Source organism: Dipodomys spectabilis, unplaced genomic scaffold, assembly GCF_019054845.1.
Source record: "Dipodomys spectabilis isolate Male_0828 unplaced genomic scaffold, ASM1905484v1 ptg000482l, whole genome shotgun sequence".
NCBI lineage: Eukaryota > Metazoa > Chordata > Mammalia > Rodentia > Heteromyidae > Dipodomys > Dipodomys spectabilis.
In genome coordinates, this window is record NW_024871159.1 from 272,447 (window position 1) to 300,282 (window position 27,836).

The 27,836-nt window shown below is 38.2% G+C and overlaps 1 pseudogene; it reads right to left on the reverse strand.

Moving 5' to 3' along the window:
- Positions 1–17,839: 17,839 nt before the first annotated feature.
- LOC122098635 lies at positions 17,840–19,236 on the reverse strand (annotated as a pseudogene).
- Between the last annotated feature and the right edge of the window lie 8,600 nt (positions 19,237–27,836).

The following is a 27,836-nucleotide window of genomic DNA, read 5'->3' on the forward strand; positions in this document are numbered from 1 at the left end:
ATCCTTAAACGACTTGTTTGTCCCCATCTCCTCCACATGTTATACTGACATCAAATATAGTGAAAGCGGGGGTTACACTGTGGGGGAGGGACATACAAAGCAACAAAGAAATAATCTTATAAATGCGTTAGAAACACATGCATGAAAGAAACAAAAACATTAAAATACATATTTGAGGTTTTGTTTTCCTAACATCACATTATCTGACTTTTTCCGCTTGACTCATACCTATACTAGATATTGCAAATAAGGGAAACCATGGGACCTATGTTTCTTTGGGCCTGGCTTACTTCACTTAATATAATTTTTTCCATGCCTTTCCATTTCCTAACAAATGGGGAAATGTCATTCTTTCTGATGGAGGCATAGAATTCCATTGTGTATATATACCACATCTTCTTGATCCATTCATCTACTGAGGGGCATCTGGGTTGGTTCCATGTCTTAGCTATGGTAAATAATGCTGCAATAAACATAGTTGTGCTGGTAGCTTTAGTGTGGCCTTGTTTGTGATCATTTGGGTAAATGCCCAAAAGTGGGATTGCTGGGTCATTGGGGAGCTCTATGTGGAGTCTTTTGAGGAACCTCCATACTGCTTTCCAAAGTGGTTGAACAAGTTTACATTCCCACCAACAATGAAGTAAGGTTCCTTTCTGTCCACATCCCCTCCAGCATCTGTTGTTGTTAGAGTTCTTGATTTTTGCTGTTCTAACTGGAGTGAGGTGATATCTCAATGTTGTTTTGATTTGCATTTCTTTTATGGCTAGGGATGTTGAACATTTCTTCATGTGTCTATTGGCCATCCTTCTTTCTTCTTCAGAGAAGCTTCTCTTTAAGTCTTTCGCCCACTTACTTATTGGGCAGTTGTTTCTCCAAATCTTTTTCTACTCAGGCAGAACCTATGGACACTTACAGAAGGGCTAAATAATGCCCTATATTGCATCAATTGCTCCCATTACAAACCCCAAGCTAGTATTCAGCATAAATTTGCTTCCTATGGTTGTTAAAAGAAAAATGTTTCAGAAAAAATATTGGGGCTTGAACTGAGGGCCAAGGGAGTCTTCTTTAGGCTTTAGCCTTTTCAGCTCAAGGCTAACACCATTTATCCATAACTCCAATTCTGAGTTTTTGCTGCTTAACTACAGTTGAAATTTGCATGGACTTTTCTGAGATGGGTTTTAACCATAATCCTCAGATCTCTAAGATTACAGGCATGAGCCACCCATACCTGATTGAAATGGTATATTATTTCTGAGTAGTGAAATTAGGGTTACCTTTCAACTCCAATACATTTATAATTAGAGGAAAGACTTCAATGTAGGATTTCTGTTCCATTGAAATACTTGTATATTGTTAATGGAAAGTAAATATGCTCAGCCTTAGTAACTCTCTCAAAGTCCAACTCTGAAATTTAATTAGTATATCAGTGGTATAATTAAAATTCCATAGAGGTAAGTCATCCAATGCCTGTCTTTTCATGGCTTTGGATGAAAACTAAGGGCTCTGATTTTAATTACTCCCAAGCAGCTGTATTTTGGTACCCTAAGTTCACACAACAATGTAATTTACCCTTACTCCTCATGGAGCAGATATTTCATTCATGGACTTTGTTCCTTATGTCTTTTGTACATGTTATGTAGTTTCCTATACAGCACACTAAACTGTGTGTGTGTGTGTATGTGTGTGTGTGTGTGTGTGTGTGTGTGTGTGTGTGTGTGTGTGTGTGTGTGTTTAAATACGATAAGGGTATTAAGAAACTTCTAGCATTGACTGCTACTTAGCATTAAGTGTGATAAGAGAGAGATAGAGAAAGCCCATTTGTATACTCCTATGGAGGCTGGCCAGTGACTCTTGTGTGAGAGCCTTTTTAAAAGAGATATTGGAGCCAACTTTGGTTACAGTTGGCTAAAGAGCACGAGAAATGTTGAGAATTTGATGCTGAAGCACAAGCAATTCCCCATATAACTTTCAAGCTAAGGAGAGGAGGATGGTGGGAAAAGCCCCAGGAGCTTTTAAGCTGAAGGATATATGATGAAGTGTAAATGTGAGCAAGAAAGATGAAATGAGAACGACAGAATGGTCAAAGGAAAAATATGACTTCCCTTGGTTGATGAGGTTCCATGGAATCTAGAATTTGCCTAACAGGAGACACTAAAATACTGACAGATAACTTGCTTGTAAGACATCATATTAGGATATTGACCCTAATTGCTTCTAGGGGACTAAGTGGACATAACAAAGATTGTGGTTTGGGATCAACATGGATAAAAATGTAGTCATATCCCATCTCAATGAATAAACTAGCCTTAGTGGACTGTACTTATAATTGAAGGTACTTAAAAGGTAGAGATTTACAGGGTGTAGGTTCAAGCTAGCCCAGATCATCTCTCTAAAGAAATTGCTAAATGCCATCTGAAAACAATTCCTAAACTAAAATTTAATGTGCGTATAACTGAGGAGGCAGTGCACCAATTCATTTCAGTGTAACTTTGAAGTTCAAATCCCAGTACCTGTTACACACACACACACACACACACACACACACACACACACACACTTATACTACAAAGCATCATAAACAAAGCATTCTGATCTTGGATCATAAATAGTTAGACACATGGAACATGATTGGAATACCAGTAGAATAAACCATACGTGGAAACCCAGAGTAGTAGTAACACAAGTGAGTAGAGAATCTGTTTTTATTGAATGAAGTAAAATTTGGAAAGCTTACCCTTTTCAACTAATGAGAATGGGAAAATTGGAGCAACAGGGCAACTGAATCTCTGTGATGTTAAAGAGCATAGAAAGTGATTTAGGTGATCATAGAAATAACCATACAAACTGAAGCCTAAAATCCTTTTTAGAAAATAGTTACCAGTTGAGTGATGGTGGTTCACACCTGTACTCTAAGCTATTCAGGAGGCTGAGGTCTAGGATCATCATTTAAAGTCAGTCCAGACAGTAAATTCAATAAGATTGTTTTGTTTTGGTTGGTCATGGGGCTTGGACTCTGGGCCTGGGCGCTGTCCCTCATCTCTTCAGCTCAAGGCAAGTACACTACCACTTGAGCCACAGCACGACTTTTTTCTGCTTATGTTTTGCTGAAGAATCAAACCCAGGGTCTCATGCATGTCAGGGACTCACTCTATCACTGACCCAACTTCCCAACCCCAGATTGCCATTTTGAGATTTGACCTGCCATAGGCTTTGGACCTTTGGTTGGCTTATATATCAAAGACTATTGTTTATTTGTTGACTTGCCAAACTGTTTTTTTATGAAGGGAAATTAACAATATTACTTGTTTTACTTTTCTTTTTTGAGTTTTTAAAACTTATTTGTGAGATTCTAAGTTTAAGTTCATCTACATTGTACCAGTCTGTAAAATAAATATTTTTCCATGTGGTTCCATGGACCTTCCTGCCAAAAATAATGTAGGTATCTAGATTTATGTACTAAAGTGGACTTGAAATTATGGTTATGTTTATTTTATTCCCTAAGTGATCAACCTCACATGTTTAGAATTAAAGCATATTTGATTCAGGGAATTTTGTATTACATGGAAAACCTTAACTGTAATGCATCATGGTTTGGAATGTTGAATGTGAACTACGTTGTTTTTTTTTTTTTTTTTAACAGATTAAGCCATTCCCCTAGGATGTGTGTTTTTTTTTTTTTTTAACAGATTAAGCCATTCCCTTAGGATGTGTTTTCGAATGAGAACATAATATTGTAACCCAAAATGATTCAAGTGTGGATCTTGTGATTCATATAAGTATGTAGGTTTTGAATTTCTCAAGGCAAACAAGTTGCATACTCTGATCTGATAGGATTCCTGAAATTTTTTTTCTAGCTAAAATATGTTTATACAAGAATAGAGTCCTGTAGGTTATTCTGGAGTGGAGGGCAGCCAGGATGAGCTCAGGGAGTTGGGCAAAACACTTGTTATGTGGAAGACAGATTTGGTAAGCAGATTGGAATCCAGTTGATTGGTGTGAGCAGGCAGGGGTATCGATTACAAGATTATAGTAGCCCCTTCCAATTGTTCCCACAACAGCCTTAGGACATTTCACTGGTGGTACGCGAAAGCAGCAATGATCATCATTGCACCAAGAGCAACTTGGGTTAAAGTGTCGGGAAGAATAAACATAAAAAGTAAAAAAAAAAAGTAATAACATAAATATATCCTTTTAAATGGGGAAAACATTTGGTATAGGGAAGTTTTTGGTTTAAAAATTAGTAAGCTGGGGCTGGGAAGTTGGCTCAGTGGTAGAGCGCTTGCCTTGCATGCCTGAGGCCCTGAGTTCGATTCCTCAGCACAACATAAGCAAAAAGAAAAAAGCCGGAAGTGGCGCTGTGGCTCAAGTGGTAGAGCGCTAGCCTTGAGCTGGAGAGCTGAGGGACAGCACCCAGGCCCAGAGTCAGGCCCCAGGACCGGACCCAAAAAAAAAAAAAATTAGTAAGCTGTGCCCCTTTGTGTGTGTGTGTGTGTGTGTGTGTGTGTGTGTGTGTGTGTGTGTGTGTGTGTGTGTGTGCGTGTATGTGTTCCAGTCTTGGGGCTTGAACTCAGGATGTAGGTACTATCCTTAAGCTTCTTTTCTTTAAGGCTGATGTTCTACCACTTGGGACACTGATCCACTTCTGGATTTTTTTGGTAGTTTATTGGAGATAAGAGTTTCACTGACTTTCCTGCCAAGGCTGGCTTCAAACTGTGATCATCAGATCCACAGCAGCCCAAGTAGCGAAGATCACAGGTGAGAGCCACGAGCATCCAGCTATTTGTGTTTTCTGAAAGGTAGAACTTAAAGGGAATCTGCATTGCACATGTGTGACTGCCATAACGTGCACTGAAGACAGAGTTGTAACAGAACGGTGGATATACTGCAGGAGAATTCATAATTAAGCTAATGACCTTTGGTAGGGATGGAAGGCCTGGGCTTCACAAAGGGCTGGTCCAGAAAGTCCCAGTGGATGAGTGCCCATAAAAGGAAAACACATATTTAGAATGCATAAGGCACAGTCTAGCAAATAGAGCAAATTCCACTCAGGTAAGAATATTCACAGCAGTATTTATTTATTTATTCATTTTGATATTAAGGTAGTTTAAAAACATGAACATTGTTACTTTCCCCCTCTAAAAAGGCTGTAAAGTGTATTTTAATCAATCTTATGAAAGCACAAATTACATCAGAGAAAGTAGGTACAAAAAAATATTATCAGCCAGTTCTCAATGGCTCATGCTGTAATCCTAGCTTCTCAAGAGGCTAATATTTGGAGGACCAAAGTTCAAAGCCAGCCCAGGATAAGAAATCCATGAGATTCCATCTCCAGAGAAAAAGCTGTGCCACAGGTGCAGCTCAAATGTGAAGGATCCCACACATCCATCCCAGGGGACCATGCAGAGGCAAGCAGGCTCAGGAGAAAGGTTATTATAAGGTTTATTAGAGGAGCCATATTTCTCCCAAGAGAGAGCCCATGACCTCTCTCACCATGCAGGTAACAGGAGGGCTTTGAGGATCAGAAGTGAGGTAGATGGGAGCCCAAGTGGATCTAGGTAGAGAGCAGGAGGGGCCAGCTGTAAAGCAGGTACTCCAGGGATGGAGGGGCTCAGGTCTGGGTGGAGCTGAGGACCAAAGGGGAGCATAATACTAACAAAATGATACAGTGCAAGTTATAAGCAAGCAGGTTGACCAAGAGTAAAAGGCTCTGAGTTCTACAACCAGCACAAATACAAAAGAGAAAAAAATAATATACATTTTCGCAAATAGAAGCCAGCAACTTCGAATTCAATTTTCAATATTGTAACTACCTCAGTAATGTTATTAGGGTAAAATATTGGAAGCGAGATCCTAACTTGAAACCTCAAGTGCCTATGGTAATTTAATGACTTATCAAATGCCTTTTATCAATTGGTGTGTATGACAACTTGTAGAAAAACAGCCTTTTTGAAAACCTGATTAATTCTTTCCTAATTTATATTTAAAAAAGCTAAACAACATTAGATTAATCTCTTTATTTGGTGGGGAAGTGGAACAAGGTGATTGCTTAACTGATTAATATTGTTAACTATCCAGGGTAGGATGGGTTCTAAAAAATAGATTTCAATATAAATACAATTAAACAACAGTGAATACTTGAGGTGAGGGGAAATTCATAGCTTTTATTTTATTTTATTTTATTGGGTCCGGTCCTGGGGCCTGAACTCTGGGCCTGGTCGCTGTCCCTCAGCTCTTCAGTTCAAGGCTAGTGCTCTACCACTTGAACCACAGCGCCACTTCCGGCTATTTTCTTTTTGCTTATGTGATGCTGAAGAATCGAACCCAGGGCCTCATGCATGCCAGCCCAGAGCTCTACCACTGAGCCACCTTCCCAGCCCGGTTTTATTTTTTATTATAAGTCTTTGAAGTTCTTTTGAGATAACTGGACCATCCGATGTGTACTATGAAGAGATAAATGGTTTGTATAAATGGCCTTACCAAAGTCTACTAAATAAACACTGCTCAAGGACATAAACTATCTATAATTTCATAATAAAGCACTATATTGAGAAATGTACGTGAGAGTACTGAATAACAGTAATAGATTATTTTTAAATAACCCATTTGATATTCCAACTCAGATGCAGAGAATTGTAGTATGCTGTCTCCATTATGATCTGATATCCACTGAGTGTGGACACTATGAAAAAGTGGAGAGAACCTAAAGGCTAGAAAAAAATACTCCATGGTCTTTGAGGATGTGGTTTTGAACTTTATCCTGGAGCATAGGCTTTGTGGAGTCCTCCTAAGAAGAATTTTTATACATATCTGATACTCAAAACCATGAACCAGCTCAATTCTATGGGAAATATGTGGAGAATGTGAACATTGAAGATCAACCCACAAATATCCTGAGTTTGTCACAGATGTATGGAAAGACAGGCAAAGTAAAACATTTTTAAAAATCCATTGTGAAGAAAGCTTACCTTTATCCTTTACATTAATATGTACAAAGAAATATCTATTGAAATAAAAGCATGTGACTACATATTGCTTGGAAACATTTTCAGGTTTTATTTTTCTTTTACTAGGCCATGCCATCATACCACACAGTGGATAGAAACCATGTGAACACGAACAATCTAAAAGGAACAACATAAATGTACACCATGTAGGAAAACTGTCATTTCCTGCACCAGAATTTGAGGATATGTGCCATCTCACAATGTAAATGGACCTTTTGAATGTAAGATGTTAAAAGCTTTGATGTTTCTACTTTCATTTCCTACGTATTAGCAGACTCACACAGAGAAAGTATCTAATGAATGCAAGCAATATGCAAAGGCCTTGGTTTGTTCTGGTTCATTTCAAATACAGGGAGGAAGATGAATGGATCAGTCCCATGGTTTCTCTTATTTGCAATATCAAGTATATGTATGAGTCAAGCAGAAAAGTTCAGATAATGTGATGTTAGGAAAAGGAACCCTTAGATATGTATTTAAATGTTTTTTTCTTTCATGCATTTGTTTCTAACTCATTTATAAGATTATTTCTTTGTTGCTTTGTATGTCCTTCCCCCACAGTATAACCCCTGCTTTCAATTTATTTGATGTCGGTATAATTTGTGGAGGAGTTGGGGAAAAACAAGTCGTTTAAGGATACAGGTGGAACCCTTGCAACTATGAGAAGTACAAGTTGTTGGTGGGGGGGAGGGTGGGGTTGGGTGGGGAGGTGGGGGGGGGGCTGGGAAGGGATGTGAAGGTTAAACAAAGGAGGAGGCTGCAATGCTTGATAAGAAATGTACTCATTATCTTGCCCATGTAATTGTAACCCCTCTGTACAGTGTGTTCACAAAAAATTAAAATTAAAAAAACATCAAATACAGGGAGGAACTCAAACTGTAGGAAAATGTGGCATGAATGTAAAGAACAACATAAAGCCCTTATGATTTTCTGCTCTTTCAAATATATAAAAGTATTCTTGATGGAGAAAATCCTTATGACTGGAAACACTGTGGTGAAACATTCGCATGTCATCATTACATAACAATGATTACATAAAAGGGGAAATGACTATAATTGTAAATGATGTGGTAGTGTTCCACATCCTTTAGAATACATAAAAGAACTCATATTGCATAACCCTTTTATGGAAGTACCAAAAGAGCAATAAAGCCTTCATATATACTAATCCATGCTGAAGGCCAGGAAAGATTTAGAGGAAAGTTGTGTGTCTATTAACAGTATTTTATAGTCTTCAGTCACCAGAGACCTTTGATTATATGAAAGAACTCATATTGGAGGAACAATTTATGAATATACACAATGCAGTAAACTCTTCAAATATGATATTTTCTTTCAATCTCATGGAAGTACTCGTATGGAGAAAACCCCTGTAAAGGTAAAATATTATGAAGCCCTCAGCCATCACGGATAACTCTGAGAACATGAATGAATTCATAGTGTAGAAAAGTCCTGTGAATATGAACAATGCTGTACAGCCTTCACACATCAGATGTACCTTTACTTAAATGAAAGGAATCACTCTGGAGAGAAAAACTATAAATCTATGATATGTAAAATTTTGAATGTCATAGTATCCTTTAGGGACATAAATCTCATACTAGAGAAATGCCCTTTGTGTGAAAACAATACACTAAAAGCATTGACCTATCCAGTTCCCTAGAGATGGATGTTAATAACTTCCTGGAAGAAAGAGCTTATATAAAATATTACATATTCAATAGGCCAAATTAACACAAATGTTGTCCAATAGCAAATGGTAAGTTACTGTATGATAAAACAACTTTAAAGATCATTAATAATATATTAATGGATGACCCTGAGAATATTAATAGTAATAGACACTACAATATAGACCCTAGAAATAGACTGACTACAGGATTCTACAAGACCTTTAAACAAGAATAATAATACCAACCAGGCACTGGTGGCTCACGCCTTTAATCCTAGCTACTCAGGAGGCTGAGATCTGAGGATCTCCATTCAAAGCCAGCCCGGGCAGGAAAGTCCATGAGAGTCTTATCTCCAATTAACCCTGCAGAAAACTGGAAGTGGCCCTGTAGCTCACTCAAGTTGTAGAGCACTAGCCTTGAGCTGAAGAGCTGAGGGACAGCGCCCAGGCCCCGAGTTCAAGCTTCATGGCTGACAAAATAAAAATAAAAAGAATACCAATACCAAAACTAATACCAATGTTCCACAAACTATTCCACAGAATAGAAAGAGAAGGAACACTGCCAAACCCAAATTATGGAGCTAGTAAGATACCAAGTTAGGTAAAGATACAAAATAAAATTGTGGACCAATTTTCTTGATGGACTTTGGAAACTTCTCAAACTATAGTAAATAGAATTCAACAGCACATTACAACATCACGATCGTGTTGAAAGGTTTTTAAAAGTCTATGTGATGTGAATGAATCAACAAAGTTCCTAAATAAAAATACAAATCATTTCTGGTAACAGGGGAAAATATGAGAAGAGCTATTTAAAATTACACTCAAAATTGTAGGTAGCAGCTTCAACCTATCTACTTGGTGATAAAGACCGAAGGATTACAACTTAAAACCAGCCTAAGCATTCAAGTGAGAGACACCTAGGTACACTGGCTTTTGGCTGTTATTCTAGAAACAGAAGAACGACAATGGCTTGGTGCTGTAGTATGCAGGGCCATAGGGAAACACAAGTAGGAAAATCAAAGGCCAGACCAGACCAAAAATAAAGCAAGACCTTATCTTAAAAATAATCAAGGCAAAAAAGGAGGGGCTGTATAGAGTTGAAGGTCAAGTGGTATATTAATTGTCTTTTCAGCTTGGGTCCCTGAGTTCAATCCTTAGGGTTGAATCAATCAAAAAAACATGTAAATAAAATTAAAACTACCTTCAGCATATCCAGACAATCTTGTAGAAAATTTCTATCTAGATCTAGATGCATGCTTTTAGTATTTTCAAAAGTTCAATATCAACCTAAAATTGCAAAGAAATCTAGAAATTGTAACTAAACTTTATTATATGATGATGGTAAATTATGAGAGTGTACACAAAGAGTTGAAAGACGATAGAATTATGAGGACATTTCAAACATAAAAATGACCAAGAATATTAGTTGCCCACAGGAAAGCAGGATTGTAAATCTGTATAGAGAATGAAGCTAGAGAGGCTGTGCAGAGACTATTCTGGGATGGGCTTTTGCACAAAGTGCTATTGTGCATCTATGTTATGCTTTCTATGTACTGCTGCTACTACATAACGAGATAGGTTTGAATGAAACCTGATCCTCCATCTCTCCTGTGTTTCAAATCTTCTTTGGATCACACAGTTTGGAGAACCTAAGAGCCACCTGCAACACACAGTTATTATTTAAATGTATGGATCTGGGTGTTGGTGGCTCACACCTGTAATCCTAGCTACACAAGAAGCTGAAATTTGTGGTTCAAAACCAACTTGGGCAGGAAATTCTGCAATACTGTTATCTCCAAGTAACCACCACAAAGACAGAAATGGATCTGTTGCTCAAGAGGTAGAATGAGTGCTAGCCTTGAACATAAAAGTTCAGAGACAGTGCTGAGGTTCTGAGTTCAAGCCCTAGAAACAGCATGAACGTGCACACCCACACATACACACACATACAAACGACTGGGTGGCAGTGGTTAACACTTGGAATCCTGGCTACTCAAGTGATTGTGATCTAAGGATCAGGGTTCAAAACCAGTCCAGGAAGGATAATTCATGAGACTGTTATGTCCAATTAACCACAAATAGAGCTGGAAAGAATCTGGCTAACATAGTAGAGCACTAGCTTTGCACATAATAGCTCTGAGACAGCACTCAGGCCCTGAGTTTGAGACCCAGAACTGATGAGTGCTCACACAAGCACGCATATACAAACAGAATAAGTAAATAAATTCAAGTAATCAGAGGATGAAATTTATTGATACAGAAAGTGACTTTTAGGTGGAAGTTTAGTATTTACAATAGTTATATTTGTAAAAGTTTGACTAAACCTCTCAGCAAAATCTGAGTTTCATAGTGCACACTTATGCAGCTACACTATTTGTGGTTGCTGCCAGGAAAGGTCAGATGTCCCCACTTCAAATTAGAACAGTTTAGATTGTGAACATCAGATTTCATTTAAGAATACTAGAAACAGTCTCACTGTCCAGAAAGACACTGAAGTGCATTGGGAGAGTCTGGGAACTGTTGCTGGAGGACCTGGACTGCAGGTACTCTGTAGAGATAACTTGAGGAGCTGGACTGCAGGTCCTCTGCAGAGATAACTTGATTTGAGCTGAGCTCAGGAGTATTGTTGTTCATGGTCAGCCTGGTAAAAATTAGCAAGATCACATATTAATCAATAAAACAGGTGTGGAAATTCATGTGTGTTATCCCAGCTATGTGGGAGATCATAAGTATGAAGATTGTGTTCTAAGGCTGGATATAGAAAAAAATATGATACCCTACTTGAAAAATAACCAAAGCAAAAAAGGGCTGGAATTGTAGCTCAAAAGGGGTAAAATACCGGCCTTGCAAGTACAATGGCCTGAGATGGAAGACCTAGTAGTGCTAAAAATATGATATAATTTGTATGCAATAATATTGACCGTTTAAAAAGTTTTAAATTTATTACAGTTTTCATGAATTATTTTTATTGTTTAATCTCTCAATAAAATTTTATGATAATTTTATGTAATTTTATTTTTATTTTATTAAACAACGGAACTATCATTATGAAACTATCATTACTTTCTAATTAGAAAACACTTTCATCATTTTAAAACCAAAATCTGTGCATATTATCTATGGAGCTATCAATACTGTCCAAGTACAGAACATTTTCGTCATTTGCAAATGAAAATCAATACCTATTAGCAGTCAGTCCCCATTCTTTCCTCCTCCCTAGGCACTTATTAATCTTTGTGTTTGTATGGATCTGCCTCTTGTTTGATATTTTCTGTAAATGGCACAATATCTGTTCTTTTGTGACTAGCTTATTTGTGTTGCATAATGATCTCAAGCTTCACTGTTCTAAAATTGTTATTGTAAAGGTGATGTACAGAGTGCTTGCCATTACATAACTCAGGGAATGAGTACATTTCTTTTTGAACAGTGTTGCCTCTTCCATCATTTTCTCCCAGTTGTCCTTCCCGACACACCTTTCCCATAAGGAGTATAGTTCATTTGCAACATAGTGTCTAGTGAGTATCACTGCTAAATTTTTTCACCCATTATTAGAATATATGTCATTTTTATTCCTTTCTGACTGACTTATATCCTCTTTCATTCATTTTGTTTGTGCATTTGCCAGCTGATGGCTATTTGAGTTATCTCACAATTTGGCTATCATGAAAAATGCTGGTATGAATAAGATTTCAATTTTCTCAGTCAATATTGCTAGATGTGGAAATTTTGAGTCATGTTTACAGTCAATTTTTTATTTTCTTTTCTGTGTGTGTGTGTGTGTGTGTGTGTGTGTGTGTGTGTGTGTGTGTGTGTGTGTGTGTATTTTCTTGGTTTTTTTGTGGAGATAACAATTTGCAAAATTTCCTGGGCTGACTTTGAATCTACAATCCTCCTGTCTCTGCCTCCTGAGTATCCAGGATTGTAGATGTGTACCATCACACCTAGCTCTATACATATGTTTTGTGTCAGTCCTGGGGCTTGAAATCAGGGCCTCAGAACTTGTCCCTGAGCTTTTCTGCTCAAGACTACTGTACTATGACTTAAGACATAGCTGTACTTCCAGCTTTTTGTTATGGGTAAGTGGAGATAAGAGTCTCAGGCTTACCTGCCCAGGCTGGCTTGGAAGTGTAATCCTTTGATCTCAGCCACCTGAGTAGGTAAGATTGTAAGTATAAGCCACTGGCATTCATTGCCATTTTTTCAGTTGAGTCAATTACATTTTTCTACTAAGGTATAAGAGATTTTCCCCTTTCAGTGGTACTAGAGCTTGAATGCACAGCTTTGTGTTTGTTAGGCAGGTGCTCTTCTCCTGAGCCATGTCTCAACCCCTATCCTATTTTTTGAGACAGGTTCTTTACCCATGCCAAAGAAGGTGACTGGACCACCATCTTACTATTTTAGTCTTCTGTTGTTGTTGGGATGATTAGTGTATATTACTATGCACAGCTCCTTCAGTCTCCTGGAATTTTCTTCCTGGGACTGGCCTGGGACATAGCTCTGCCATATTGTCTCCCACAACTAGGATGATAGTTGGAGCCACCGCAAGGAGCTATAGATTGAGAAAGTGTCTTGAGAACTCTTCTGATGAAAATGGCCTCAAATTGCTTTTTCTCTCATTCTCAGTTTCTGAAGTAGCCAGGATTATAGGTGTTCACTGCTAGGGTTCAGCACCCTGCACTACTCAATTCATATTTCATAGAACAGTTAATATTCCTTAGGCTACTAACTGATAAGTAATCACTTCTTTTTAGATACTGATTTATGTCTTTAGTTCATTATTTAAGATCTACATATGTGTGTGTGTGTGTGTATATATATATATATATATATATATATATATACGTAATGAAAGTGGTATGCAGTAAGTTCTGATTATATATATGTAGACCAAGTAGGAATTAAAATAAGGGAGGGAAAAGGATACCTCTGAAAACATTTGCAAGTCTACCTAGTCCTCAGACCAAAGGCTTCCAACCTTCAATTGGGCCTGGGAGAGCAACACTTCCACTGCTAAGGGAAAATTTGAACCTACATCTCATCTATCTAAGCTAAAGACATTTTATTTGTCTTGTTTTGTCCTAAGGGGCTGATTTGTACTCCTTTTTGGTAGTGAGTGGAAAATGGGAATGGACTGGCTATGCATGTGCTTGGGACTGCTGCTGCTCTTAATTTCTTCCATAGTGGTGCCACTGGAGTGTTGCAGGAAGAGCATCTGGAGATGGTCAGTTTGTAACCATGTGAAAATTCCTTGGTCTGGGGCTGGCCACAGGATTTTCTAATCTAAGCTATTTACTAGCATGTATGAAGAAACTGGAGTGTATATCTGCATGTGTATGTGTGTAAAAGGTGGTATAAATAGAGAAAGGAGGGTCTTAATGTTGGGAATTATGCTTGCTAGGAAAGCACTCTACCCCTGAGTGATATACTGTCTTTCTTGCTTCCTGGGTAAGTATCTGGCTGGAGGTTATTTTACTTTATAATTCCTGTCATAGGATAAAGGGCATGCATAAACCATCACATTCAGCTATTTTTAGAGTCTTGTGAACTTCCCTCCTTTCCCTGGTAGTATAATGATCCTGATCTTAGATTCCAAAATAGCTGGGTAAAAGGCATGGACGTCTGCACCTATATATATACAAATGTATAGGTTGAGATGGGATCTTAATAGGTAAGAAAATTATTTTGGTGAAACTATTTACTACTATTATGTCATTTTTTATTTATTGTGAAAATACCATACAGAGGGGTTACAATTACATGAGCATGGTAATGAGTGCCTTTTTTTATCAAGCATTGTTGCCTTCTCTTTGTTTCCTCTTTACATCCCTTCCCATCTGCCCCTCTCCCCCCATGCCAAAGTTGTAAAGTTTATTTCTGACATAACATCTTGCACAACTATGTTTATTGCAGCATTATTTACCATAGCTAAGATATGGAACCTACCCATTGCCCCTCAGTAGATGAATGGATCAAGAAAATGTGGTATATATTCACATGGAATTCTATGCATTCATCAGAAAGAATAACATTGCCTCATTGGAAAGACTTGGAAAAAATTAAATGAAGTGAAGTAAGCCAGGCCCAAAGAAACATAGGTCCCATGGTTTCCCTTCTTTGTGATAATTAGGATATGTCTGAGACACGCAGAAATGGTCAGATAAGTTGATGTTAAGCGAAATGAACCCGAAGATAAGGACTCAAATGTTTTTTCTTTTCTTGCTATTGTGTCTATTGTATTTATAAGATATTTCTTTGTTGATTTGTATGTCCTTTCCTCACGGTATAACCCTGTTTTCACTGTATTTGATGTTGGTATAATTTGTGGAGAGGAAGGGAAAAAAACAAATAGTTTAAATAGGGATACAAGTGGACCCATTGCAACAATGAGATGTACAAGATGTTATGTTGAATATGTCTTATTATATATTAGTATTTTCAAAACTTGTTTTCTTTAGACAGTTACTGGGGTTTGAACTCATGATATATACAAATGTATAACTACTGAGCCAAGCCTCCAGTTCTTTTTCTGTGGTGATTACTTTCAATGTACTATCTCACATTCTTTCCAAGCACACATCTGGACCATGAGCTGCCTTTTGTAGGTTTCGATCATAACTCGGATAGCAGATGTGCCCAATACACTTTGCTTCTTTCTGTGACCTAATAACTTGTGGACTTTTCAGCCTGCATTAACCTGGAATCATGTTTCTTCTAATCTTTGCCTCCCACATAGCTAGCATGACAGGGATATGCCATTATGCCTAGCTATAGATTGAGAAAATGTCTTGTGATTTTATTTTCTGCTAGAACTGTCTCAAGATAAAATTTGTCCCCTACTTCATTCTCTGCTTCTCAAACAGGTGATCCTACAGGTGTGAGCCATCAATGCTCAGCTTGATTTTTAAACATTTAACCTAAGAGCATTGTAAGAGGCATTGTAAGAGCATTGTAAGAACCATAAAATGTTAAGCCTTAAATGTGACATTCTTTTAAACATCACAAAACACTTACTTTAAATTCATAGTGCTCAGATATTACACTCGTGTGGTCATTAGGCAGTTGCTGGAGAATGACATGTTAGAGGAAGCCAGGGTTCTATTGACTTCACATGAACCTCTTTCTGTATGGACTATAATTCTTGGCCCAGGGTCAAGGGTAGACTAGATATTCTTTCCTGAGTACAATCTATAATTGGTAGATAGACTTCTTGGATCCATATATTACCACAGGTTATTATAGTACTACCATAGCATAGATGACTATGATATGATAAAACAGGAATATGCCGAGAACAAGAATTTTCCAGAAACAGAAAAAAAGTATTAATGGCCTGGTGGCTGTCGTGGAAACCAATAATCATACTATAAGAACATGCATATTTTATGAACTGTGAAAATAATTCTTTTAGCAGTAGAGGGGATTAAACTGAGGTGCTCCTGCTACCACTTGAGCCATGTCTCCACCCTCTTTGTACTTTAATCATCTTCAGGTTAGGGTCTTACTTTATGTTCACAATCTAAACATGACTAAATGATTTGACTTCTAAAGCAAATAAACATTGACATAAGTGAGAAGAAAATTAAAACATGGAATAGTAGTTTGGGTTATGGAAGAGTATAGATTTATTTGAAACTTTTAACTTTGGTACTCCTGGGAAAATTGATTTCCAAAGAAAAAAGTTACTCCTTAAATAACAATTATTGCCTTTGATTGACCAGGCATTTGTAAAATAAATATACATAAATTTTATAATATGCTAATTATATATAACAAAATTATACATTTTATATCATATATTAGGTTTATATCTATAATCTTTATAAAATAATGGTATATTTTTGACATTTGAAAATTAATTTTAGAAACTTTTACTACATTACATGGTTCTAGCTTGCTACTGAACAGCATATGGCATGTAGGCCCTAAAATAGCATGAGGGCCAAACATGTAAGGAAAGTATTTCATAACATAACCCAAGGCCAGTATATCCTGGCAAGTTTTCTGGAGGAGCTGTTTGGTTTTCTCACTTATGAAGAAACATGTATTTGATAATATTCAACTATTTATATCAATCTATACTCAAAAGCTCTTTTCTCCAACCTAAGTTATTAATTATGAACTCTCAGATATTCTTCTGGGAAAAATGTTACATATCTCTATATTATTACAAGGAAATTTACAATATCACTACATACTAACAATGTATTTTCTGCTTTAGGTAAGAGTAATCAAAACACAAAACAAGTTGTTATTAATTTGGCATTTACAAATTGGTAGGTTTCTTCTTGAATGATCAGAGTGCATGCATTCTTCTATTGGGCAGATATTTTTCTTGTAACTTAAATCATGAACAGAAATGAAAAAATTAAATGTGCTCATGTTGAAAAACTACACTTGGTGTTAAAAATAATGACTGGAAAGTGTCCACTCTAAGCCTCAGATCAGAATATTTTCTGCCTAATCTGCTACACAGTCTACCTAAATACATACAATCCCAGCTATAAATGAATATTTTCTGCCTAATCTGCTACACAGTCTACCTAAATACATACAATCCCAGCTATAAATGATAGCACCAAAATTATTTACAAATTCTTAGAACCACAAACATGGAAACATATGCACGTTTTGACAGTTTTAAGACAAGAAATGAAAAAAATAGGCACATGTATCTCTTGCACCCTAGGCTTGTTTACTTAAATGGTACTCTACTATTTGAGACACTGCTTTTTATTCATTACTTCTGAGACATAAACTTTTCTTCCTGCAAAGACTTCAAAATTTGATCCTCTGCATCTCAGTCTCCTAAGTGGTAAGGATTATAAGCATGAACACTTGGTAAGCATACTTTCTTCTTTCTTTTCCCCAGAAGTTTCTTTTTATAGATTTAAGCACAGGGTATACAAAAAATTTAAAGCTTGAAGAAGACTGATTTCCAGATTACTTTTGAGTATTAAAATAAACACAAATCAATTCCTAACCTGTTTAGGCAAATGGGGATCTTGACACAATCACAGGATTCTGATACTTCTTTTTAGAAGACCTCCTTCCCCCTTTTTAAGTAATTTAATCCAATGAATAAGGATCTACCACTTTGTCTCCCTGCTTTGAAGTAGATTGGTTAATTTGGTCTACTTCCACTTTGAGAAGGAAGTCATTATCCTTAGCTCCAGAGGCCTGCGCTGTTCCCACGGACATCTGGATGGACTGGTCCCCCAGCTACAAAGAGCTTCATCTCAGGCCAGTTGTAGCAGTGTGTGTACACTGCCTTGGGATAGCACTCCAAATCACCAAAGAAGTCGACCTAGATAGAGATCATCTTCGTTGAGCCAGCCTGAGCCAGTCATCAGTTTCAGCTTCCTCTCTGCAGGGTCTACACGAAGCTCTGGATTGTGTTCAGACATGTCTTCAAGGGACTTGCGGGTGCGGATGTCATACAAGAGTCGAGCACCTTGGCCCGTGCCCACGGTGACCAGGTTCTGATAGATGCTCAATTAACGCACAGCTGTGCCACCATCACGAGAACACAGCGGTGGAATTTTCTGCCGATGTTGGTGCACATCCAAGAAGACATGAAACTGGGAACCCACTGTGTACATGGACAGCTCATCACTGCATACATGTACAGCTCATCGCAGTAGGCCATGCACACATTTTCTCGGCAGTAGGACAGCCTCATGGTCAACAGTCTGGAAAGGTTGTCCCCCACTTTCCAGAGACTGAAGCAGCCATCCAGGAATACAACAACCAGCTCCGGGTTTGGGGCACTTAAAGTCATAGCACGCACTTTGCAGGCACTGGGGCTGGAAGATCCCGTAGGCATAGCCTGCATTCCTTTTGGACTTATGTGGGCATACACTGGAAGGTCAGCATTCTCACTAAGGGCAACATCCATACTGGATGAGTCAGGATTCACATGCCACACTGCCAAAGTGCTGTCACAGGAGCCACTTATGGCCACCATTTCATTTACCCAGATTATGGTGAAGATCCAGTCACTGTGGCCTTGGCGGTCACCCAGGCTCACAGGATCGAAGGTAGGAAGCTTATAAACAGCCAGGCTGTTGGGGTTTTCCCCACTGGTGGCCAGCAGCGTCTTGGAGGGATTCATCTCGATGGCATGGATGCCACAGGTGGGATAGGCAGGTGCTGGGATGGGGATCATATCCCTCAGGAGCGGGATGTTCGTCATCTGGCCCGACAACACATCCACCATGAAGAGCGAGTTGCACTTGGTGCCACACACCACCTGCCTGCCATTCAGCCACTGTGACGTGAACACCTTGTTGACGGTGCCCAGGCCCTGAGCAGGTGTGGGAGCTTCAGCACAGCATAGTTGCACACTTGCCTCTGAAAGCCAATAGCCTAGCTGTGATCCCATGTGCCCAGCTCATGGCCCTTCAGGACATACAGAAACGAATGGCTCCCTGGCGAACACCTCCGCCTCTTCGGCACTAATGCGGCATCACCCTGGCCGACTTCCTGGTCCTGCACCAAAGAGGCACCAGGCCCCTCATCCGGCGCCTTGTGGTTCTCTTTACTTGACCTCGGGTGAGCCATGGCGAGCATCAGCAATCACAAACCAAGGCACTACTATGGACAATGGAGACCGTGGGAGTGGCAGTGGGTAGGCTTCGTCTTGGAACACAGAGTTCAAAGCAATGAGGCTGGGGCCACTGCCAAGTGCCACAGCTGCCACAGGGCTAAGAGGGCGGGGTAACAGGTGGTCAGAGGGGTGGGGCCTGGCTGTGGACATTGGAGGTGGGCGTGTGTTCGTGTCACAGCGTGGTCATGTCACAGTGTGGCTGAATCACATCACAAAGTGTCAAGATGCTGGAGCAATCGTGGAGAGCAGAAGCAGCCATGGAGTTGAAGTTGGAGGAACAACACGTGGTGGGGAGAGCCATGGGGTCATCATATGGCAGACGTTACATAGTGGGAGGGGGCCTGACCCTGTCTCAGTGACTTATCATAGCAATGTGAGGGGGTGCTACCTACAACAGTGCTGGACGGCTGTGGCATCCTCCCAGTCAGTGCAAGCCTGTGTAAATCAAGAAACTTAGTGGCTTAGAAGTTAGCAGAAAACTTGTGGAAGACATTGACAATGAGTGAAATTTCAAAGTTTAGTGTAAAACAAGAATCACTCTTGTGTTACCCTCTCTCATAGACCAGATAAGCTCTTGTGGGAAGGTATCAGATCCAAAGTACTCCTAGTTAGGACCTTAAGCATAGTCCGGCTCATCTTCCCTCCCTCCCAGTTGTCAACTTATTTCCCACCTTTTGTTCCACCATTAGTAAATTTTGAACCATACCCACTGGGCAATTTTAGCATTGTTAGACCCATTATAAACACTTTAGGTTATAAGCAATGAATGAATCTCTAGCTTTGATTTGAGGTCCCCCTGTGCCAGTTGTTTTTTTATTATGAAAATACCATACAGAGTGGCTACAATTACATGGGCAAGATAATGAGTACATTTCTTATCCTTTGTTTCCCCTTCCCATCACTTACCATTTCCCCCTGCCAAAGTTTTAAAGTTTGTTTTTCGATATAACGATTTGTACATCTCATTGTTGCAATGGGTCCACCTGTATCCCTATTTAAACAATTTGTTTTTTCCCTTCCCCTCCACAAATTATACCATCAAATACAGTGAAAGCAGGGGTTATACGGTAGCGGAGGGACATACAAAGCAACTGAGAAATCATCTTATAAATATGTTAGAAACAATTGCATGAAAGCAAAAACATCTGAATACTTATCTTGGGGTTCATTTCACTTATCATCTTTCTGACCTTTTCTGCTTGTCTCAGACATATACTAGTTATTTCAAATAAGGAAGACCATGGGACCATGAAATTTCACTCATTCACTCATTCACTCATTCTTTGGGCCTGGCTTACCTCACTTAATATAATTTTTTCCAAGTCTTTCCATTTTTGTTTTTGTTTTAATATACCTCTTCTGGTGTACAGCTATCTCTTTGTTGACTCTTTCTCTTACTTTTTTTTCCTCTTGAACCTGGCAGGATCCTATAGAAAGAAACGGCAGATGACAGAAAGATAAAGGTATACGTTTCTTCCAGTTTCTAGATATTCAGGTAGGGAATTAGCCATGTTTATAAACTGCTTTTCTTTGTTTTCAGCTTTAGTGATTTTTGAAAGGGTAAGCACAAATTGCTCCATTTAGAACTTGACACACCATCTTCTCTTAGCTCAGCAGTTTTCACAACTGCTTTGGTACTGCTTTGGTACAGTTTCCTCATTGACAGAATAAGCTTTGCTCTAGTATGTCTTGTTGATTTGTCTTTATTGCTGTCTCAGATGGTGCCAATAAGACTCCTTTATTCCAAATTTAAGCAACAAGATCAAAATAAATAGTTAGAAGCAGGGTGTGCCTGGAAGTCCTGGATTTGAAAAGCTAAATGTGACCAATAAAACTTATAATAGTTATCACTCTGTGGGACTGACTGTAAATATGTTGAGCATCAAATCTCTTATGACAGAACACTTGTAGATGTCATTAAGCCTTTCTAATTCCAATGAGGAACTCACAGACACAAGCCTGCTCAGTGTGGTGTCATTAATTAGAAGTCACTTTGCAAACTTTGTATCCAAGGTGGCTTAAAGACTTGGCAAACAGGAATATTAGACAATTAGTAACAATTAGCATTAGTCGGTTAGAAGGTGACCATGGAGAATTTTGACATTAACAGACAATTAAATGAACTATGACTTTGTTGCTATTTTGTATGTATTGAAGCAGGATAACTTATGGGAACTGAGGCCTGGTGTAGGCAAATCAGAAGTATGTTATCTAAAAACTTTGTTTCAAACAGAGGCAACTGAATGCATTATTTCTTTTTTTTTATTGTGAAAATACTGTACAGAGGGGTTACAATTACATGGGCAAGATAATGAGTACATTTCTTATCAAGCATTGTAGCCTCCTCCTTTGTTTCCCCTTCCCATCCTCCCCCCTTCCCTCCCCCTCACCCAATCCTCCCCCCCTACCCCCGCAACAATGTTGTAAAGTTGGTTTTCAACATAAAGACTTGTACATCTCATTGTTGCAATGGGTCCACCTGTATCCCTATTTAAACGATTTGTTTTTCCCCTTCTTCTCCACAAATTATACTGACATCAAATACAGTGAAAGCAGGGGTTATACCATGGGGGAGGGACATATAAAGCAACAAAGAAATAATCTTATAAATGTGTTAGAAACAATCCCATGAAAGAAGAAAAACATTTGAATACATATCTTAGGGTTCATTTCCCTAACATCAACTTATCTGACCTTTTCTCATTTCTAACGGATGCTTTTCTGGCCCAAAAATTCACAACTGCCTGACAGGATGTCCCAAAATGCAAATAGCAGAGTGACAACTTGTTTCAAGGATAAGGAACTGTTTTATGGCAGGTTGCATTCTTACCTGGAAACTCAGAGAATAACACCAAGTGTAGTTGAAGCAAACACAAAGCACCTAGCTTTGCATAACATAAACCCAGACCCCCTGCCTTTAATGTCCATGTCTATTGTGTAATTGGGCAAAAACTTACACCCTTGTCTACTAGATAGTTGTTATAATGGGTAATAAGAAGCTAGGGTTGTCAAATGGAAATAATTTCCCAGACCCCCATATCTGCTTAAGACCCTAATTGGTTATAAATTTTAATCTAGTACTGGTCATGTAATTTCATCTGGTCAAGAAAAGAGGAGAAGGCTGGAGTATTAGTAAATCAATACATTCTTATGGAACCTCCAAATGGGACACCTGGCCATATGGTCCATTTGGTATTGTAGCTCCACAATAAAGCATGCATTTGAGATCCTATCCCTATTAAAAGTTTTCTGGAAACATTCACAGGTACCTGTTATACATTGTAAGTGTCACCAAAGGTCAGGGTCCCTAATCAGCCAGGAAAATACCTTTAAAGACCCAGAGTGTTACACAAGTTGCACTGGCCTGCAGTATGTAAATGGCTTTATCCCTTCTGTACCCAACTTTCTTCATATCAAATTCTATCTAAATGGAAGGGACCCTACATGGGTCCCTTCTGACAACTGTTAAGCACTCTGACAACTGTTAAATTGTCTGGAATTTCTTCTTGGATACATATATCTAGAGTAAAACGTTTATCTCTCCAACCCTAAATTCCAGGTTTCAGATTCATCTAGACCCAAGGACCCACAGGGCTGCTATACTTCTAAACTTCTAAAAGATCTGAGATGCATCTTCAAGAAAAAGGAGGCTTAAGCAGATCACCTGGATGGTTTGATAAAGTCCCAAGTTTTAATGGGCATTTCTTTAAATATTTATAAAGACCTATGTTGTGTACTTTTTTGATTATTATTCCCTAGGATAAAGTAAAAACTACTTCATTTTTACAATGGGCCCAGCATTCTGCAAAGGAGGTATTTTTGACTAATAACATTCAAAGCCATTGACTGATATGCTACCAACTGGTCCTTGAAACAAAGGGCACCAAATTGTTTTGTGGGACCAATCTCTGGCCCTGGCTGTTCCAGGGTAAAGAGAATGCTATACTAGAGGTTTTCCCTGGATGCAGGGGAGATGAGTCCCAACTTTAACAAAGCCCTCAAGTTGGCCAACATTACAACACAGGTGGCCTAGGTCTGTTTTCCAATAGTATGATCACCTGGACTCTGTCCTCATTCCATCTATTGATCTGGAGGACATCATATGACATATGCAATACTCCAAAAAATGTGTCCAGCAAGTCTTCAGTGATACTATTAAAACATTTCTTGGTTAAATTCAGAAGTACAAATGATTAGATAAGTAGTCCTCCAAAAATATTGGTTTTAGACATCCTTACTGCAGTCCAAGGAGGAACCTACACAAAGGTTAAATATGTGTGTGTGTATATATATATATATATATATATATATATATATATTCCAAGCAATTAATGCTATGTCTGACCCTATTCTTAGCTTTAATGAGATCCTCACCTCATGGTTCTCTGAAGCCACTTGGTGAAAAAAAATTGTTGTTTATCTTATGGCATTAATATGCGGGTGAATATTGTACCTTGTATTGTTTCTATGGTTTAATATCCTCCATAATTTCTCGTCTGGCTTGCTTTCCAGTTCATAATCAGAGGATGATCCTAATGACTTCTGATCCCAGCAGTCCAATAAATGATTTTTCCCATGTCAACCCTCAATAAGATAGGGCATGATTTCACGTCCCTGGCTAGGCAGGGCCAACACCCCAACTCAGCTTGAAGCAGTTACTGAAGATGGATCTTCACTCATCAACTTCCCTTAAGATGAAGGGACTGAAGTCATTTAGGGGAAAATGAGGCATGGTAAGTGGATCCCAGTAATTCGAAGATTCAAGCTTAAAGCTTGCCCATCTACTTCCCTTAGGATTAAAGGAACCAAGTCATTGTAGGGAAAATGAAGCTGGATAGACTAGGAAAAATGAGGTACAGTCAGCCAACAGCAAATACAGGAGATATTCCTGTATTTATTTCCCTTAAGATTAAGGGAACAAAAGTCATTTTAGGGGAAGTGAAGCAGGATAACTTATGGAAACTAAGGCCTGGTGTAGGCAACTCAGAAATATGTTATCTAAAAATTTAGAAATGCTATCTTTGCTTCAAACAGAGGCAACTGAATGCATTCTTTCCTAAGGGATGCATTTTTCCCTCCAAAATTCACAACTGCCTGACAAGATGCACCAAAAATACAGATAGTAGGGTGACTCCTTGTATCAAGGATAAGGATCTGTTTTATGGCAGGATGCATTCTTACCTAGAAACTCAAGTGTAGTTAAGGCAAACACAAAGCACCTAGCTTTGCATAATTTAAAGCCAGACCCCCTGCCTTTACTCTATAAATACCCAACAGCCCAAGGAGCTATGTGTCCCTCTGGGTGTCCTCTTGTGTGTCTGTGTCTGTGTCTTTGTGTCCCTATGAGAGCACTCACACTGCTAGAGTGTGCCCCTGCCCTTCTGTTTGCTTCTTTGTCCCTTTGTCTGTTTCCTTGCTTATTTACTTAATAAAGCTCTGCTAAGTTTTCTTACCATTGTGACTTCCCTAAAAATTCTTATTCTGTGATAAAAGTCAAGAACACTAAGTGAAAAGTTCCTATATTTAAAGGGGAGCTTCACCTGTGTCTGATGACAACATCAGTGTATCAAGTTTGACCTTAGGAAATATCTTTAGAACAATTTTTAAACCACAACCAATCTAATTATAAAACTATAAGGTCTACCTTACAAACTCAATATATACATCCATTGCATTTTCTTGAACATTCTGGTTTGTCTTAATTTCTCCCTTTTTGACTTTGGAACACATATTTAAGAGAATTTTTACTCTTCAAATCCTTTTTTACCTAAAGAAAACCTTTTTTGTTTCCTCAATTTATTTTTTAAAGCTTTTCTTTTGTAATTGCTATCCCCTTGTCTTTTCATTTTATTTACTAATTTCCTAATTATTGATTTTTCCCCTTCATTTTGTATTTTGAAATAACTTATAAAACATTTTTACTCAAACCTTGGGAGGACAACTCAAGTGAATGTATCCAGGTTGCTCTTTGGGAGTTGGGAAACAAGAGGCATTCCTGAGGTTCTCATTCATGGTTCTTTAGCACCCTGATGTAAGGTTTCACCCCAGTGACCTGGGTAACCTGACTGATATAGAAATATAGACCCCTGTAGACCTCTTTTACCATTTCTTTAATGATGTGTCTACACAGAAACAAATGCAGTGCTCCATGTCCCTTTGAATGTCTCATATAGACCTAAATTACTCCACCAAAAGGCAATCTATTCCTTGTCACTTCAAGAATCTAGAAGGACAATAGGAATAAGATGGAGAAAGATTTCTCTTTCTTTTTCCTAAGAGCAAGTTAATTCTTCTATATCAAACAAATGTAGCCTTTCTGTGAAGACTGCAAACTTTTCACTACTTTTACATAAGCAGCTATTAAACAACAAACCTTCACAAACCATGTGCAACTTTTTAAAGGACACACCATATGCTTTTCAGAGTATTATGTTTAATATACACTAGGATCTTTAAAATAAAATCACTGAACTGTTGTAACTTTACTAAGTTTTTGTATCACATTTGAGGTTAAAATTAAGAATCAAATCAGTTACCTGAATTTGGATGCAAAGATTTATTTATACAAAACTACTAAGAAATCTTCTTACCAGAATCAGTATAAAATATTCACAAAAAGTGTATTTGTAAGAAGATTAACATATTAGAAATATTAACATTAGTCATAACTAACTATAGTTGTATTTCCAGTGATCTAAGTGTTCATTGAGTACTGTGTCAGATTGATTCATACGAGCTAAATCTTCATTGAGAGATGTTTCATAGGTAGCTTGAAAAACTAGCAATCCTACCTGTAATTTTTTATCTTACTCCTGAAAAGACAAGTCTTAAAATATCAGTTTTTATAATCTCTTTTCAAAGGATATATTGCAGTTACAATTTGAATTTATTTTAATAAAAAATGAGCACTAATATTGCTGTAAGTTACATTTTTTTCATGAAGTAGTATAAGATCTATCATATACATCAGATCTCTAATATGAAGAGACAACCTAAACTTTGCATTCCAAGCCAAAATATATTACCCATATGGCTATCAAGCATAAAATATACATAACCTAAACACAAGCTTGAGAACAATTTCATGGAAATTTAGAGCACATTAATATTCCAAATATCTAACATGTAACAAGTTAGCTTCTGATGAAGTTATGGACAAGGGATTAAATAGAGGCTCATGGTCCACCTTAAATTCAGAATATATCATTTTTAATTGTCAAAGGTTTGTAATTCTGCTGTATCCACCCAAATAGACATTTACTTCATAGTATTCCCCTGACTTGTGACTACCTTATTTTGTATTTTTTTATTATTTTTGGTTCGGTTGTGGGGCCTGTACTCTGGGTCTGGGTGCTGTCCCTCAGCTCTTCAACTTAAGGCTAGTGCACTACCACTTGAGCCACAGTGCCACTCCCGGCTTTTTTTCTTTTTGCTTATGGGGTGCTGAGGAATTGAACCCAGGGCCTCATGCATGCAAGGCAAGCGCTCTACCACTGAGCCACCTTCCCAGCCCCTATGACTTATTTTTTAATGTTTTTTTTATTGTAAAAATACTGTACAGAGGGTTTACAGGTACATGACTAAGGCAATGAATACATCTCCTAACAAGCATTGTTACCTCCTCCTTTGTTTTTCCCCTACCCTCTCACCTCCACAACTACACCCACTCCCCCCTTTGCCCCGTTCACACTTAAATTGTAAAGTTCATTTTTCAACATAGTGTCTTGTAGATCTTATTGTTACAATGGGTCAACCTGTAGCCCTATTTAAGCATTTTGTTTTTTCCCTTACCCTTCCCAAGTTAGAGAAGTGTATATACAAGATGCAGGGCACCAACATCAAATACAGTGTAAACAGGGCTTATACTGTGGGTGAGGAAGATAAAAAGAAACAAAAAACAAAGCACACGGTACCTTATAAATACATTAGGAACAATAGTAAAAAAGGAAAAACCACTTGGGTCCCTGTCTTGGGGTTTATTTGGCTTAGGATCATCTTATCTGGTCATATGTACATAGCTTTTGAACTCTTCTGCTTGTCCTGGATATAGACACATTATGCAAATAAGGGAAACCATAGGACCTATGTTTCTTTGGGTCTGGCTTACTTCACTCAATGTAATTTTTTCCAAGTCTTTCCATTTCCTAACAAATGGGGCAATGTCATTCTTTCTGATAGAGACATAGAATTCATATATATATATATATATATATATATATATATATATATATCACATTTTCTTTAATTTTCTTTATCCATTCATCTGCTGAAGGGCATCTGTGTTGGTTCCATTTCTTAGCTATGGTAAATAATGCTGCAATAAACATAGTTGTATAGTTGTGCTGGTAGCCTTAGTATGGTCTTGTTTGTGATCATTTGGGTAAATGCCCAAAAGTGGGAGTGCTGGGTCATAGGGGAGCTCTATGTGGAGTTTTTGAGGAACCTCCATACTGCTTTCCAAAGTGGTTGAACAAGTTTACACTCCCACCAACAATGCAGTAGTGTTCCCTTTTAGCTACATCCCCTCCAGCATCTGTTGTTGTTAGAGTTCTTG